Raw genomic sequence first — 17,530 nt, 5'->3', positions numbered from 1 at the left:
GACAAGTTAATCTCTATCCTCACAACTCTCTGGGCGATCTGATGGGCGCGACGAAAGGCTATCCATGAGCATGAATTTCAAAGCCCATTGTCCACACACTTGTTCATCGAGCGCTACTTACAAGAGCTACAACAACTCCCAGCGAAGCAACACAAAATAATGAGGCCCAGTGCATCTGCTAGCACAAGGATGCCAAGGTGCAAAAACTTGAGTTTAGTACGGTTCACCAGATGAAATAGTATCTAGTAGTGGAAGCAGTTGCTCCCAAGAAATATTACTTCAAGCCCACTGATCAATCCAATTTCTGGTGGTATTGACACACCAAAATGATTCTCCCATGGTGATAGATATGCCAAATCCGAGTTGTTGGCAATGGAGCTTGGAATATTGTCGTACACATGGTTGCTTGAGAGACCCAGGGTCTGCAGCTTACATTCCGCGGGGAACAAGCTTCGAGGAATGTTCCCTGTGCTGTGAGGTCATTCTCGCATGCGTTGTACTGTATTAGCCTCTCAATTCTAGTGGCGGGACCTAGAAGCTTGGTCTTGGGGGTGCCAGTGTCCAAAATTTGTGAAAAATTACACTATAGGTGGTATATTATGGTCTGAACATCGTCATAATCTTGACAAATACTCCCTCCGTTCCAAAATAGATGATCCAACTTTGTAAAATAGTACAAAGTTGGGTCATCTATTTAGTACAAAGTTGGGTCATCTATTTTGGAACGAAGGAAGTAGTCTTGAAACTGCACTATAACTTCTTAGGTATTTAGTGCTCAGAGATAGTAAAAATGTATTTTCCATTTTTGCGGGGGTGCCATGGCAACCATACAGCCCCTCTAGATCCGTCCCTGCTCAATACCTCCCCAAAGTATACCAGTGAAGCGGTTAAAGGAAAAGTCAACATACTTTGACCTTTGGGCAGTTTTCAAACAACCCAGTTATGTTTCCGGTAAGATTGTTGTTGGAGATGTTAAACATGCCATGTTTGCCACAAATTGCCTTGAAGTTCATACTGATTATTATTACCCTCAAACCTATCTCGTGAGACATCCAATGTTTCCAAGTTAATCATATTAGACACGTCAAGGCAGCCACCAATGAGGTTCAAAGAGAGGTTTAAGTGCTGGAGGCCCTGACACCTATTAAGGTCAGACGGAAGTTCGCCAGTGATCCTATTTGCTGAGAGGTCTGGGCGTGCAAGTACTACTAGTCCAAACTAGATCAAGTTTGGTTTAGTAGTATACTTTTGACATGCACCATATATTGCCTTCACTTGAACCTAATCCATCTTCATTTGACACACTCTTATGGACATAATGATGTAAATCTCATAACTGGTATTATACCAATATTTGTATGATGGCGTATAAATAAACTAAAAAAAATACTAGTAGCGATGGAGAGTAAACACGCTGTCACTGGCTAGATTAGCGGTAGCGTGGTAATGAACACACGCTGCAGCTATTAGTCCTAACAGTCTGCTAAGCAATAGATGTAGCGCCTTATTAGTAGCGCGGCCTGCTAGTGAGCACAAAACCCGCGCTCCTGCTTAGGTTTTCTCTAGTAGTGAATGAGGTTCAAAGAGAGGTTTAGGTGCTGGAGGCCCTGGCACCTATTAAGGTCAGATGGAAGCTCGCCGGTGATCCTATTCGCTGAGAGGTCTAGGTGTGCAAGGGCAGTGGTGCTTGAGAAGTTGTGGAACACCGGTCCTGAGATATTGGTGCTAGATAGGTCAAGGGAATTCATGCTCCCATCAGCATCGCATCCAACTCCTTGCCAGTTGCATGTAGAGGCCTCCGACTCGAACCATCCATTGTAAGAACCATTGTTTACTTGGTTGTATCCCCGCAGGAAGTTCCTCCGCCCAGAAACCATCTCAGCTATAACAAAAGGTGTAGTAGTTAGTTTACTAGTACTTCGTCCATAAAAAAATATAAAATCATTTAGATCACTAAAGTAGAGGCTGCCCGCAGGAAGTTCTTCGTCTAAACACTCTTATATTCCTTTACAGAGGGAGTAGATCTTAAGCAAATAACTGCATGAAATAAATCATCAGCTCAGCTGATGTGTATTGTTGCATGGTGTCCTTCCTTGCCAATCTAGGTGATTGGGGTAAAACCATTTATAAGGGTCACGTTCTGTGTAGTCTGATGTATATTATCCCTTAGGGCATGTACAACAGAAGTACTCCCTCCAAGCCATATTACTTATCACTCAAACATATGTATTTGAACGTATTTCAGTGCTAGATATATCGGTTTGAGGGACAAGTAATATGGATCAGGGGAGTATGTTATTTCCTCGAACATAATGTTTCTTATAATATTTATGGAAGTGAATGGGAAGATACAAAAATCTTGTGGTTTCCTTTTTGTGTTGTGCATAGACAGGTCCATTAGCAGCTTAGATTTTGGCCATGTGAGCGCTTGTGCTCACTTTTCTTCAAATAAAAAAGAAGTGTTTCTTGGTTTTACTAAAAAAATATTTTCTTTCTCTTTTTGCGAAAAGGAGGATTATCCCCGGCCTGCAATGCACACAACCATTTTATTAATGAAGATAGCAACAAAGTACGAAGTTCGAGACAAAGTCGCTAACAAGTCGTAAAAAGGAAGAAAATGCCACGACCGGCGAAAATAGGGTAAGATGACTAGACACATATTCTATTGTTGGACCGTCTTCCAAACCGGCTGTATGTTCTCGTGCTACTGTCGACCCCCGACGGTTGCACCCGTAGACATAAGCGCCATGTGATCCGCTTGGCTGAGTAAACTATATGTCAGTGTTAATTAACAAAAGTTTACTTCTGAAAGATATTTTCTTTGTAGCCTGTAGATATGCAATGTACATCTAATATGTATTTCGCGCTGCTTGGAAAATTATGCCACTTTTATGACTTGGTTCAACCTATTAGGCTATTACAGATATATTTACATGTATGAATCTTAAAAAGAATATTAAACTGCCAAAAAGAAGTTCCAGCTCATAGGTAAGACCCTTAATTTGATTTTATTTTTCTAATAGTTGGACATATATTGTTATTGTCTGGTTTGCAAGGGAAGACACAATTGTGCATATGATCCTCATCAACCTGGTTGTTTGGCTTTCGCCAGCCAATGAATGTTTTTTAAAACAAATACTGTACATGTAGTTAACATTCAAATTGTGAGCAAAAAGGACATGTCTATGTGTTTGTGTTGAACAGAGAATACATATACTTTCTTAATTGTCTATTGTGTGTTGTATAGAGTAAAAAAACTGTGCATACTTGTTCTCTCTTTTTTATGCTGCACAAAAAATAGATATAATTTTAAAGGAAAATTATTGTCTCACATGTGCAAAAGAATTGTAATTTTCAAATCTTACATGTACCTTTTGATTCTTATTCAAATCAAGCGGAGCATATGCAAAAAAATTACAGGCTCGCATGCGCAAAAGATGTGCAAAAAAACCATTCTCTAGTCTTTCTTGCATATGAGCTTAATGGGTGGCATGGAGCTGGAGGGGTACATTGCCCTGCATATGCTTCTTCTTTTTTGTCAGATTCAGTATGTGTAGTGGGTCTGATTATAGCTATGTGTTAATTGATGTTCAAATTTTGTAGGCACAATCATACACTTCAATCTAGTTGTCGCGGAATACAGCATTGGACAATATTTTAATTTTGAAACAAAAAAGATGGAATGAAACTTGAGACTATAAAAGGAATATCCATGTATGCATGTGAATCGGCGAAAATAGTGTATATGTGGAGATAGGGATGGTACAGTGTATATGTGGAGATAGGGGTGGTACATACCGGCAATCAGGACCAAGCAAATCAAACTTCGGGAGGCCCTCAAGGAAAACGCGTGGATCCTCAAAATCAGGCCACCTGTGGTTGTTTCCACTGAACACGTAGCACAATTCTTCACCCTTTGGATGCTTCTGCATGAGGTGCATCTTGATGAGCTTGCTGAGGACGACATAGTATGGAAACACTCGGACTCTGGGCATTACTCTGCGGCCTCTGCTTACAGGGCACAATTTTTGGGTTTGGTCCTCTCCCCCATGGACCAAATGGTTTGGAAGCCTTGGGCCCCACCGAAGGTCAAGTTCTTTGCTTGGCTCGCACTGCAAGATAGAATTTGGACCGCCGATAGACTGGCTAAGCGGGGTTGGCCAAATTGTGGCCCTTGCCCCTTGTGCAGGGGAGTGCAAGAATGTGGAACACATCTATTCTTCAGATGCCGCTTCACGTTGAGGCTTTGGAATTTGGTTATTCAGAAATTTCTCATACACGACATGTACACGTCGGCGTGGAGCTCCTTCGACTCAGTCAAGACATGGTGGGCGAGCATGAGCGCCGTGGGCACCACCAACCGAAAAGCGAAGGCCTCGATCACCATGCTTGTGTCGTGGGTCATTTGGAATGAGAGAAACGCAAGAGTGTTCCGGCATAAGAGCAAGCCTCCGCCAACTCTACTTAACACCATCATCGACGAGGCAAACCTTTGGATCACGCCGGGGCAAAGAAGTTAGGGTCTTTTCTATTGCGAGAATAATTGTCATGCCGTATTCTGGGATGTGTGTTGTAACAAACTATCCTCTCCTTATTTAATATATGAGGCAAATCTTTTGCCTCCGTTTCAAAAAAAAAAAAAACTTCAGAAGCTGGTAAGGCATCGAAGTGGATGGAGAACCGTTCATTGGTGCTGCGGAAGCTATGTATTCAGCCATGGGTTATTGGTTACATATCACCAACACCAAGCATATCTTGATTGATGCATCCCTGTTTCACGGTGAGCCACCGGACCATTTAAATACCCATCTGCACAAAAATTACTGGAGTGACTCCTAAGACTGGTCAATAATGCTCTAATTGGACTGGAGAACAGTCAGAAAGTACGTACTTAGACCAAGTAAATGACAAGGACATAGTGCCCTGAATTTATCCTGTTATGTCACTACTGATGTCCAGCTAACCAACGCGTGTTGAATATTCCACTAGACTAATTCACTGACTTTGATGGCTTCATGTTTTCTCCACTTTTTATGTTTTATTCCAATAAGTTAGTCATTTTTAACGAAGGGAGGAACGATGTAGATTGCATGTTAGTCTTGTTAGATGCTCTTTACTAGCTAGTAGGTAATGTGCCTTAAAATATGTGATGAGATCACATCTTGGAAGATGAGAGTGCCTTACTGTTTCTTGCTAAACACGACTAGGGTTTGCAAACTAAGACATGTTAACTTGAGAACAAATGCCCACAAGGGGCGTGCGGGAGGAACCTTAGCCGCTGCCATCCACGTCTCCCCGGCCCAACTCCCATCCCACTCACCTCACTGTTGTCAAAGGAAACTAACAAGCAACGCCAATGGCAGCAGTGGGCAGGCTTTCCTCCTTGCGATGCAAAAGCCATTGCAGCTGGCGCGTTGTGATTTGCCCTGAACGGAGTGTGCATTGGTGGACGTTGAACGTCAAGGCGGCGTCCTCTAGTCTTCTTGGTGATGGTCGTACTGCTCTAGCTACGGTGACTGCACAATAGCAAGCCGTGCTATCGGCCCTGGTTCGCTGTGGGTACTTCCGTATCACCAATTCACTACAATGAATATTCCTGGTTCCCTTTTAGGTGGCGCCGGCGGCGACACATGTTCTCGATCCCTGAAAGGAGGTGATTTGCAGCGTCATGTGCCAGAGTTGATCTACTCAGATGCTGGCCGCCTCTAGGTGTCCGCACACACGTCCATTATTTTGCTCATGGCGGGACGACGCTAAGGGCATCTCCAGCCGTTGGAGCCCCCCAGGACAATCGACGGATCAAAAATAGCATGTCCTGGGGGGCAAATCGCTTCCGCCGGCGCCTCCATGAACCCGCGTTCCCAGTCGTTGGCGTCGTCCTCAGAAGAATCGCTAGGGACAAAGTGATTGGGTGGGCCAGGAAAAAGAATGCGTGGAGGAGTAGGATTGGTCGTTGCCTCCGCCGGTGCCCCCAGGAGCCCCCCTAGCGCGCTGGGTTTGGGCTGGGTTTACCAGCGCTAGTATGAGGTCTTGGGGACGCTTGGGGGCATGGCTGGGCTGTTTTTTGCCCCTTTTACGGTGCCGGCGCAGAGAAAGTGGCGCTGGGGGTGGCACTTGGGGGCGGCTGGAGATGCTCTAAGCTACTAGTTATATCTAGGGCACATGGTGGCAGGTTTCGACATCCATGCAGAGTTTGGAGTGCTCAGCACGGCCTGCGAAGGCATGTGGGAAAGCAAATCCAACCACTCTACTTTGTGCTTGATTCTTGGGTTAGGCCCTTGTCTAAGATGCCCCGCATCACTAGCCTAAATCGGCCCTACATGGACGGTCCGTACTCTCCGCGTCATGGGAGTGGTATCGATAGCAGTGTCCTTAGGCACTTCTGGACATCATGGGAGTGGTTTTGATACCGGTGTCCTTGGGCGCTACTCAACATCATGTGTTGTGTCAGTAAGATTTCAGTTGTGTGGCTAGGTCGACATCAGGCCCTGGTTGTGTTTTGTTTTGTGATGACTGGACGACATGTGGTGGCAGATTGGTATCATCGGTGACTTCGGTTAGGTGGTAGTAGGATCAAAGGCCATTGCCTTCTCTCCCTCGTCATGAAATGACTTTAATAACATAGTTAGATTTTTTTAGTAGGATCTCGACCTAAGAGCACTGTGAATGATGGTAACTCACATGGTAGGAAGTCGGCCTACCAGGACGTGGTGTGGACCATGCTCCACATCCTGCCGATATTCCTTCCAGAAAATTCATCAACTTTGCGAGCAAGGCGAGATCTAGCCGAGCTCTTAGGTCGGTCGTAACTGATTATAACACCTATAAATCCTAGGCCTCGTCCATGTTTCTAAGGCAAGGCATGGCTAGTTTACAAGCATCTAACAATCTCATCATAGTCTCGATAGAGCCTGTTATTCTCCACTACAACCTCATAGGCACCCATACATTAATGAGACAAGTTCATATTACAACCTCGAACTACCATCGAAGTCTAAAACACAATCCTGAACTACGAAACCTTCTAATTCACAACCATGAACTTCCAAAACCAGACAAAAAACAACCCTGGGATGGTTTTTGACTGATTTTGACCCTTTTCGACCAGTCAACGCCAAGTCATTTTTGGGTCAAATTTTGGTAAAAAAAAAGTTCTCAGAAAAAATTGAAAAAATTAAAAATCCACACAACCATTATATCCAATCTGGGAAAGTCTCAACATTTTGCCAAGTATGAAAAACTAGAGCAAAAATTCAAATTCCAAGCCATTTTGTTTTAAATTTTGGCCAAAAAAGTTTTTAGAAAAGATTGAAATAATTCTCAAAATCCACACAACCCTTAGATTCAATATGTGAAAGTTTCAAGAAGTTTTGCCCACTAGATGAAAAAATAGAAGCAAATTTTAGATTTAGGAGATGGTTACATGGCATACGACTTGGCGCTGACTAGGCTGTTGACTTGTCAAAACCAGTCAAAAACCAACCCAAGGTGGTTTTTTGTCCGGTTTTAAAAGTTAAGGGTTGTATATTAGACAATTTCGTACTTCAGGGTTGTGTTTTAGACTTTGGTGGTTGCTCGAGGTTGTAATATTAACTTACCCATGAGGGCCTGAACCTGGATAAAAGATTTGTGTGCTCACCCTTCGCGTACTTTCGATCTAGCGCATCATCGTATCGGGACTACTATCGGTTTCATGTGCCAACAATGAAGATGATTTTTTTTCGACAACAGATAGATTTTACTGATTAATAATGTCGCATGAAGAAAATACAAGCATCACAAGTTCATAATGTTGGGGAACATAGTAATTTCAAAAAAAAAATCCTATGCATACGCAAGATCATGGTGATGCATAGCAACGAGAGGGGAGAGTAATGTCCACGTACCCTCGCAGACCGTAAGCGGAAGCGTTATGACAACGCGGTTGATGTAGTCGTACGTCTTCACGATCCGACCGATCCAAGTACCGAACGTACGACACCTCCGAGTTCAGCACACGTTCAGCTCGATGACGATCCCCGGACTCTGATCCAGCAAAGTGTCGGGGATGAGTTCCGTCAGCACTATGGCGTGGTGACGATGATGATGTTCTACCGGCGCAGGGCTTCACCTAAACTCCGCGACGATATGACCGAGGTGGAATATGGTGGAAGGGGGCACCGCACACGGCTAAGGAACGATCACGCAGATCAACTTGTGTGTTCTAGGGTGCCCCTCTGCCCCCGTATATAAAGGAGGGAGGGGGGAGGTGCGGCCGCCCCCCTAGGGGTGCGCCTGGAGGAGTCCTACTCCCATCGAGAGTAGGACTCCCCCCTCTTGCCTTGGTGGAGAAGGAAAGGGGGGAGGGGAAAGAGGAAAGCCCCCCCCCCCTTCCTTGTCCTATTCGGACTAGGGGAGGAGGGGGCGCGCGGCCTGCCCTGGCCGGCCCTCCTCTTCTCCCTCATGGCCCACTAAGGCCCATTAACCCCCGAGAGGGTTCCGGTAACCCCCCGGTGTTCCGGCAAAATCCCGATTTCACCCGGAACCATTCCGATATCCAAATATAGGCTTCCAATATATTAATCTTTATGTCTCGACCATTTCGAGACTCCTCGTCATGTCCGTGATCACACCCGGGACTCCGAACAACCTTCGGTACATCAAAATTTATAAACTCATAATAAAATTGTCATCGTAACGTTAAGCGTGCGGACCCTACGGGTTCGAGAACTATGTAGACATGACCTAGAACTATTCTCAGTCAATAACCAATAGCGGAACCTGGATGCTCATTTGGCTCCTACATATTCTGCGAAGATCTTTATCGGTCAAACCGCATAACAACATACGTTGTTCCCTTTGTCATCGGTGTGTTACTTGCCCGAGATTCGATCGTCGTTATCCAATACCTAGTTCAATCTCGTTACTAGCAAGTCTCTTTACTCGTTACGTAATGCATCATTCCGTAACTAACTCATTAGCTACATTGCTTGCAAGGCTTATAGTGATGTGCATTACCGAGAGGGCCCAGAGATACCTCTTCGACAATCGGAGTGACAAAACCTAATCTCGAAATACGCCAACCCAACATGTACCTTTGGAGACACCTGTAGTACTCCTTTATAATCACCCATTTACATTGTGACGTTTGGTAGCACCCAAAGTGTTCCTCCGGTAAATGGGAGTTGCATAATCTCATAGTTATAGGAACATGTATTAGTCATGAAGAAAGCAATAGCAATATACTAAACGATCAAGTGCTAGGCTAACAGAATGGGTCATGTCAATCACATCATTCTCCTAATGATGTGATCCCATTAATCAAATGACAACACATGTCTATGGTTAGGAAACATAACCATCTTTGATTAATGAGCTAGTCAAGTAGAGGCATACTAGTGATTGTATGTTTGTCTATGTATTCACACATGTATCATGTTTCCGGTTAATACAATTCTAGCATGAATAATAAACATTTATCATGATATGAGGAAATAAATAATAACTTTATTATTGCCTCTAGGGCATATTTCGTAATCGCACCATATCTAGTAAAGTACGATTACGAAATATGCCCTAGAGGTAATAATAAAGTTATTATTTATTTCCTCAGATCATGATAAATGTTTATTATTTATGCTAGAATTGTATTAACCGGAAACATGATACATGTGTGAATACATAGACAAACATTACGTCACTAGTATGCCTCTACTTGACTAGCTCATTAATCAAAGATGGTTATGTTTCCTAACCATAGACATGTGTTGTCATTTGATTAAAGAGATCACATCATTAGGAGAATGATGTGATTGACATGACCCATTCCGTTAGCCTAGCACTTGATCGTTTAGTATGTTGCTATTGCTTTCTTCATGACTTATACATGTTCCTGTAACTATGAGATTATGCAACTCCCGTTTACCGGAGGAATACTTTGTGTGCTACCAAACATCACAACGTAACTGGGTGATTATAAAGGAGCTCTACAGGTGTCTCCAAAGGTACATGTTGGGTTGGCGTATTTCGAGATTAGGTTTTGTCACTCCGATTGTCGGAGAGGTATCTCTGGGCCCTCTCGGTAAAGCGCATCACATAAGCCTTGCAAGAAATGTAGCTAATGAGTTAGTTGAGGAATGATGCATTACGTAATGAGTAAACAAACTTGCCGTTAACGAGATTGAACTAGGTATTAGATACCGACGATCGAATCTCGGGCAAGTAACATGCCGATGACAAAGGGAACAACGTATGTTGTTATGCGGTTTGACAGATAAAGATCTTCGTAGAATATGTAGGAGCCAATATGAGCATCCAGGTTCCGCTATTGGTTATTGACCGAGAATAGTTCTAGGTCATGTCTACATAGTTCTCGAACCCGTAGGGTCCGCACGCTTAACGTTACGATGACAGTTTTATTACGAGTTTATATATTTTGATGTACCGAAGGTTGTTCGGAGTCCCGGATGTGATCCCGGACATGACGAGGAGTCTCGAAATAGCCGAGACATAAAGATTGATATATTGGAAGCCTATATTTGGATATCGGGATCGTGCCGGGAGAAACCAGGATTTTTCCGGAGTACCGGGGGGTTACCGGAACCCCCCGGGGGTTATTGGGCCTACATGGGCAATGAGGGAGAAGAGGAGGGCCGGCCAGGGCAGGGCGCGCGCCCCCTCCCCCCCTAGTCCGAATAGGACAAGGAAGGGGGGGCGGCGCCCCCCTTTCCTCTTTCCCCTCCCCCCTTTCCTTCTCCACCAAGGCAAGAGGGGGGAGTCCTACTCCCGGTGGGAGTAGGACTCCTCCAGGCGCACCCCTAGGGGGCCGGCCGCACCTCCCCCCTCCCTCCTTTATATACGGGGGCAGGGGGACCTCTAGACACACAAGTTGATCTTCGTGATCGTTCCTTGGCCGTGTGCGGTGCCCCCTCCACCATATTCCACCTCGGTCATATCGTTGCGGTGTTTAGGCGAAGCCTTGCGTCGGTAGAACATCATCATCGTCACCACGCCATCATGCTGACGGAACTCATCCCCGACACCCTGCTGGATTGGAGTCCGGGGATCGTCATTGAGCTGAACGTGTGCTGAACTCGGAGGTGCCGTACGTTCGGTGCTTGGATCAGTCGGATCGTGAAGACGTACGACTACATCAACCGCGTTGTCATAACGCTTCCGCTTACGGTCTACGAGGGTACATGGACAACACTCTCCCCTCTCGTTGCTATGCATCACCATGATCTTGCGTGTGCGTAGGAATTTTTTTGAAATTACTATGTTCCCCAACAGTGGCATCCGAGCCTGGTTGTATGCGTTGATGTTATTTGCACGAGTAGAACACAAGTGAGTTGTGCGCGATACAAGTCATACTGCTTACCAGCATGTCATACTTTGGTTCAGCGGTATTGTTGGATGAAGCCGCCGGACCGACATTACGCGTACGCTTACGCGAGACTGGTTTTACCGCCGTGCTTCACACATAGGTGACTAGCGGGTGTCTGTTTCTCCAACTTTAGTTGAACCGAGTGTGGCTACGCCCGGTCCTTGTGAAGGTTAAAATAGCACTAACTTGACGAACTATCGTTGTGGTTTTGATGCGTAGGTAAGAACAGTTCTTGCTCAGCCCGTAGCAGCCATGTAAAATTTGCAACAACAAAGTAGAGGACGTCTAACTTGTTTTTGCAGGGCATGTTGTGATGTGATATGGTCAAGATGTGATGCTATATTTTATTGTCTGAGATGATCATGTTTTGTAACCGAAGTTATCGGCAACTGGCAGGAGCCATATGGTTGTCGCTTTATTGTATGAAATGCAAACACCCTGTAATTGCTTTACTTTATCACTAAGCGGTAGCGATAGTCGTAGAAGCAATAGACGGCGTAACGACAATGATGCTACGATGGAGATCAAGGTGTCGCGCCGGTGACGATGGTGATCACGACGGTGCTTCGGAGATGGAGATCACAAGCACAAGATGATAATGGCCATATCATATCACTTATAGTGATTGCATGTGATGTTTATCCTTTATGCATCTTATCTTGCTTTGATTGACGGTAGCATTTTAAGATGATCTCTCACTAAAAAATTATCAAGAAGTGTTCTCCCGGGGTATGCACCGTTGCAAAAGTTCTTCGTGCTGAGACACCACGTGATGATCGGGTGTGATAGGCTCTACGTTCAAATACAACGGGTGCAAAACAGTTGCACACACGGAATACTCAGGTTAAACTTGACGAGCCTAGCATATAACAGATATGGCCTCAGAACACGGAGACCGAAAGGTCGAGCGTGAATCATATAGTAGATATGATCAACATATTGATGTTCACTGTTGAAACTACTCCATCTCACGTGACGATCGGACATGGTGTAGTTGATATGGATCACGTAATCACTTAGAGGATTAGAGGGATGTCTATCTAAGTGGGAGTTCTTAAGTAATATGATTAATTGAACTTAAATTTATCATGAACTTAGTACCTGATAGTATTTTGCTTGTCTATGTTTGTTGTAGATAGATGGCTCGTGCTGTTGTTCCGTTGAATTTTAATTCGTTCCTTGAGAAAGCAAAGTTGAAAGATGATGGTAGCAATTACACGGACTGGGTCCGTAAACTGAGGATTATCCTCATTGCTGCACAGAAGAATTACGTCCTAGAAGCATCGTGGGTGCCAGGCTTGCTGCTGATACAACTGACGACGTTAAGAACGTCTGGCAGAGCAAAGCTGATGACTACTCAATAGTTAAGTGTGCCATGCTTTATGGCTTAGAACCGGGTCTTCAACGACGTTTTGAACGTCATGGAGCATATGAGATGTTCCAGGAGTTGAAGTTAATATTTCAAGAAAATGCCCGGATTGAGAGATATGAAGTCTCCAGTAAGTTCTATAGCTGCAAGATGGAGGAGAATAGTTCTTTCAGTGAACACATACTCAAAATGTCTGGGTATAATAATCACTTGATTCAACTGGGCTCCTGATGATAGTGTCATTGACAGAATTCTTCAATCACTGCCACCAAGCTACAAGAGCTTCGTGATGAACTATAACATGCAAGGGATGAACAAGACTATTCCTGAGCTCTTCACAATGCTAAAAGCCGCGGAGGTAGAAATCAAGAAGGATCATCAAGTGTTGATGGTCAACAAGACCACCAGTTTCAAGAAAAAGGGCAAAGGAAAGAAGAAGGGGAACTTCAAGAAGAACAGCAAACAAGTTGCTGCTCAAGAGAAGAAACCCAAGTCTGGACCTAAGCCTGAGACTGAGTGCTTCTACTGCAAGCAGACTAGACACTGGAAGTGGAACTGCCCCAAGTATTTGGCGGATAAGAAGGATGGTAAAGTAAACAAAGGTATATGTGATATACATGTTATTGATGTGTACCTTACTAATAATCGCACTAGTACCTGGGTATTTGATACTGGTTCTGTTGCTAATATTTACAACTCAAAACAGGGACTACGGATTAAGCGGAGATTGGCTAAGGACGAGGTGACGATGCGCGTGGGAAATGGTTCCAAAGTCGATGTGATCGCAGTCGGCACGCTACCTCTACATCTACCATCGGGATTAGTTTTAGAACTAAATAATTGTTATTTGGTGCCAGCGTTGAGCATGAACATTATATCTGGATCTTGTTTGATGCGAGACGGTTATTCATTTAAATCAGAGAATAATGGTTGTTCTATTTATATGAGTAATATCTTTTAAGGTCATGCACCCTTGAAGAGTGGTCTATTTTTATTGAATCTCGAAAGTAGTGATACACATATTCACAGTGTTGAAATCCAAAGATGCAGAGTTGATAATGATAGTGCAACTTATTTGTGGCACTGCCGTTTAGGTCATATCGGTATAAAGCGCATGAAGAAACTCCATATTGATGGACTTTTGGAATCACTTGATTATGAATCACTTGGTACTTGCAAACCGTGCCTCATGGGCAAGATGACTAAAACGCCGTTCTTCGGAACTATGGAGCGAGCAACTGATTTATTGGAAATCGTACATACTGATGTTTGTGGTCCAATTAATATTGAAGCTCGTGGCGGGTATCGTTATTTTCTCACCTTCACAGATGATTTGAGCAGATATGGGTATATCTACTTAATGAAACACAAGTCTGAAACATTTGAAAAGTTCAAAGAATTTCAGAGTGAAGTGGAAAATCATCGTAATAAGAAAATAAAATTTCTACGGTCTGATCGTGGAGGAGAATATTTGAGTTACGAGTTTGGTTTACATTCGAAACAATGCGGAATAGTTTCGCAACTCACGCCACCCGGAACACCACAACGAAATGGTGTGTCCGAACGTCGTAATCGTAGTTTACTAGATATGGTGCGATCTATGATGTCTCTTACCGATTTACCGCTATCGTTTTGGGGTTATGCTTTAGAGACGGCCGCATTCACGTTAAATAGGGCACCATCAGAATCCGTTAAGACGACGCCTCATGAACTGTGGTTTGGCAAGAAACCAAAGTTGTCGTTTCTTAAAGTTTGGTGCTGCGATGCTTATGTGAAGAAACTTCAACCAGATAAGCTCGAACCCAAATCGGAGAAATGTGTCTTCATAGGATACCCAAAAGAGACTGTTGGGTACACCTTCTATCACAGATCTGAGGGCAAAATTTTCGTTGCTAAATTCGGATCCTTTCTAGAGAAGGAGTTTCTCTCGAAAGAAGTGAGTGGGAGGAAAGTAGAACTTGATGAGGTAACTGTACCTGCTCCCTTATTGGAAAGTAGTCCATCACAAGAACTGGTTCCTGTGACAACTACACCAATTAGTGAGGAAGCTAATGATATTGATCATGAAATTTCAGATCAAGTTTCTACTGAACCTCGTAGGTCTACCAGAGTAAGATCCGCACCAGAGTGGTATGGTAATCCTATTCTGGAAGTCATGTTACTAGACCATGGCGAACCTACGAACTATGAGGAAGCAATGATGAGCCCAGATTCCGCAAAATGGCTAGAAGCCATGAAATCTGAGATGGGATCCATGCATGAGAACAAAGTATGGACTTTGGTTGACTTGCCCGATGATCGGCAAGCCATTGAAAATAAATGAATCTTTAAGAAGAAGACTGACGCAGATGGTAATGTAACTGCCTATAAAGCTCGACTTGTTGCGAAAGGTTTTCGACGAGTTCAAGGGGTTGACTACGATGAAACTTTCTCACCCGTAGCGATGCTTAAGTCTGTCCGAATCATGTTAGCAATTGCTGCATTTTATGATTATGAAATTTGGCAAATGGATGTCAAAACTACATTCTTGAATGGATTTCTGGAAGAAGAGTTGTATATGATGCAACCAGAAGGTTTTGTTGATCCAAAAGGTGCTAACAAAGTGTGCAAGCTCCAGCGATCCATTTATGGACTGGTGCAAGCATCTCGGAGTTGGAATAAACGCTTTGATAGTGTGATCAAAGCATATAGTTTTATACAGACTTTTGGAGAAGCCTGTATTTACAAGAAAGTGAGTGGGAGCTCTGTAGCATTTCTGATATTATATGTAGATGGCATATTATTAATTGGAAATGATATAGAATTTCTCGATAGCATAAAGGGATACTTGAATAAAAGTTTTTCTATGAAAGACCTCGGTGAAGCTGTTTATATATTGGGCATCAAGATTTATAAAGATAGATCAAGACGCTTAATTGGACTTTCACAAAACACATACCTTGATAAAGTTTTGAAAAAGTTCAAAATGGATCAGGCAAAGAAAGGGTTCTTGCCTGTATTACAAGGTGTGAAGTTGAGTCAGACTCAATGCCCGACCACATCAGAAGATAGAGAGAAAATGAAAAATATTCCCTATGCTTCAGCCATAGGCTCTATCATGTATGCAATGCTGTGTACCAGACCTGATGTATGCTTAGCAATAAGCTTGGAAGGAAGGTACCAAAGTAATCCAGGAGTGGATCACTGGACAGCGGTCAAGGACATCCTGAAATACCTGAAAAGGACTAAGGATATGTTTCTCGTATATGGAGGTGACAAAGAGCTAGTCGTAAATGGTTACATCGATGCAAGCTTTGACACTAATCCGGATGATTCTAAATCGCAAACCGGATACGTGTTTTTATTAAACGGTGGAGCTGTAAGTTGGTGCAGTTCTAAACAAAGCGTTGTGGCGGGATCTACATGTGAAGCGGAATACGTAGCTGCTTCGAAATCAGCAAATGAAGGAGTCTGGATGAAAGAATTCATTTCCGATCTAGGTGTCATACCTAGTGCATCGGGACCAATGAAGATTTTTTGTGACAATACTGGTGCAATTGCCTTGGCAAAGGAATCCAGATTTCACAAAAGGACCAAGCACATCAAGAGACGCTTCAATTCCATCTGGGACCAAGTCCAGATGGGAGACATAGAGATTTGCAAGATACATACGGACCTGAATGTTGCAGACCCATTGACTAAGCCTCTTCCACGAGCAAAACATGATCAGCACCAAGACTCCATGGGTGTTAGAATCATTACTGTGTAATCTAGATTATTGACTCTAGTGCAAGTGGGAGGCTGAAGGAAATATGCCCTAGAGGCAATAATAAAGTTACTATTTATTCCTCATATCATGATAAATGTTTATTATTCATGCTAGAATTGTATTAACCGGAAACATGATACATGTGTGAATACATAGACAAACATTATGTCACTAGTATGCCTCTACTTGACTAGCTCATTAATCAAAGATGGTTATGTTTCCTAACTATAGACATGTGTTGTCATTTGATTAAAGAGATCACATCATTAGGAGAATGATGTGATTGACATGAACCATTTCGTTAGCCTAGCACTTGATCGTTTAGTATGTTGCTATTGATTTCTTCATGACTTATACATGTTCCTGTAACTATGAGATTATGCAACTCCCGTTTATCGGAGGAACACTTTGTGTGCTACCAAACGTCACAACGTAACTGGGTGATTATAAAGGAGCTCTACAGGTGTCTCCAAAGGTACATGTTGGGTTGGCGTATTTCGAGATTAGGTTTTGTCACTCCGATTGTCGGAGAGGTATCTCTGGGCCCTCTCGGTAATGCACATCACTATAAGCCTTGCAAGCGATGTAGCTAATGAATTAGTTACGGAATGATGCATTACGTAACGAGTAAAGAGACTTGCCGTTAACGAGATTGAACTAGGTATTAGATACCGACGATCGAATCTCGGGCAAGTAACATGCCGATGACAAAGGGAACAACGTATGTTGTTAGCGGTTTGACCGATAAATGTCTTCATAGAATATGTAGGAGCCAATATGAGCATCCAGGTTCCGCTATTGGTTATTGACCGAGAATAGTTTTAGGTCATGTCTACATAGTTCTCGAACCCGTAGGGTCCGCACGCTTAATGTTACGATGACAGTTTTATTATGAGTTTATATATTTTGATGTACCGAAGGTTGTTCGGAGTCCCGGATGTGATCCCGGACATGACAAGGAGTCTCGAAATAGTCGAGACATAAAGATTGATATATTGGAAGCCTATATTCGGATATCGAATCATTCCGAGAGAAACCGGGATTTTTCCGG

The 17,530-nt window shown here is 43.5% G+C and overlaps 1 pseudogene; it reads right to left on the bottom strand.

The window, feature by feature from the left end:
• Positions 1-1,562: 1,562 nt before the first annotated feature.
• Positions 1,563-17,530, bottom strand: part of LOC119284026 — a 28,819-nt pseudogene continuing 12,851 nt past the window's right edge.

The sequence above is a fragment of the Triticum dicoccoides genome, chromosome 4A (genome assembly GCF_002162155.2).
Source record: "Triticum dicoccoides isolate Atlit2015 ecotype Zavitan chromosome 4A, WEW_v2.0, whole genome shotgun sequence".
Taxonomy (NCBI): domain Eukaryota; kingdom Viridiplantae; phylum Streptophyta; class Magnoliopsida; order Poales; family Poaceae; genus Triticum; species Triticum dicoccoides.
The sequence above is the reverse complement of the archived record's forward strand: the minus strand, read 5'-3'. Positions and strand labels throughout refer to the sequence as shown.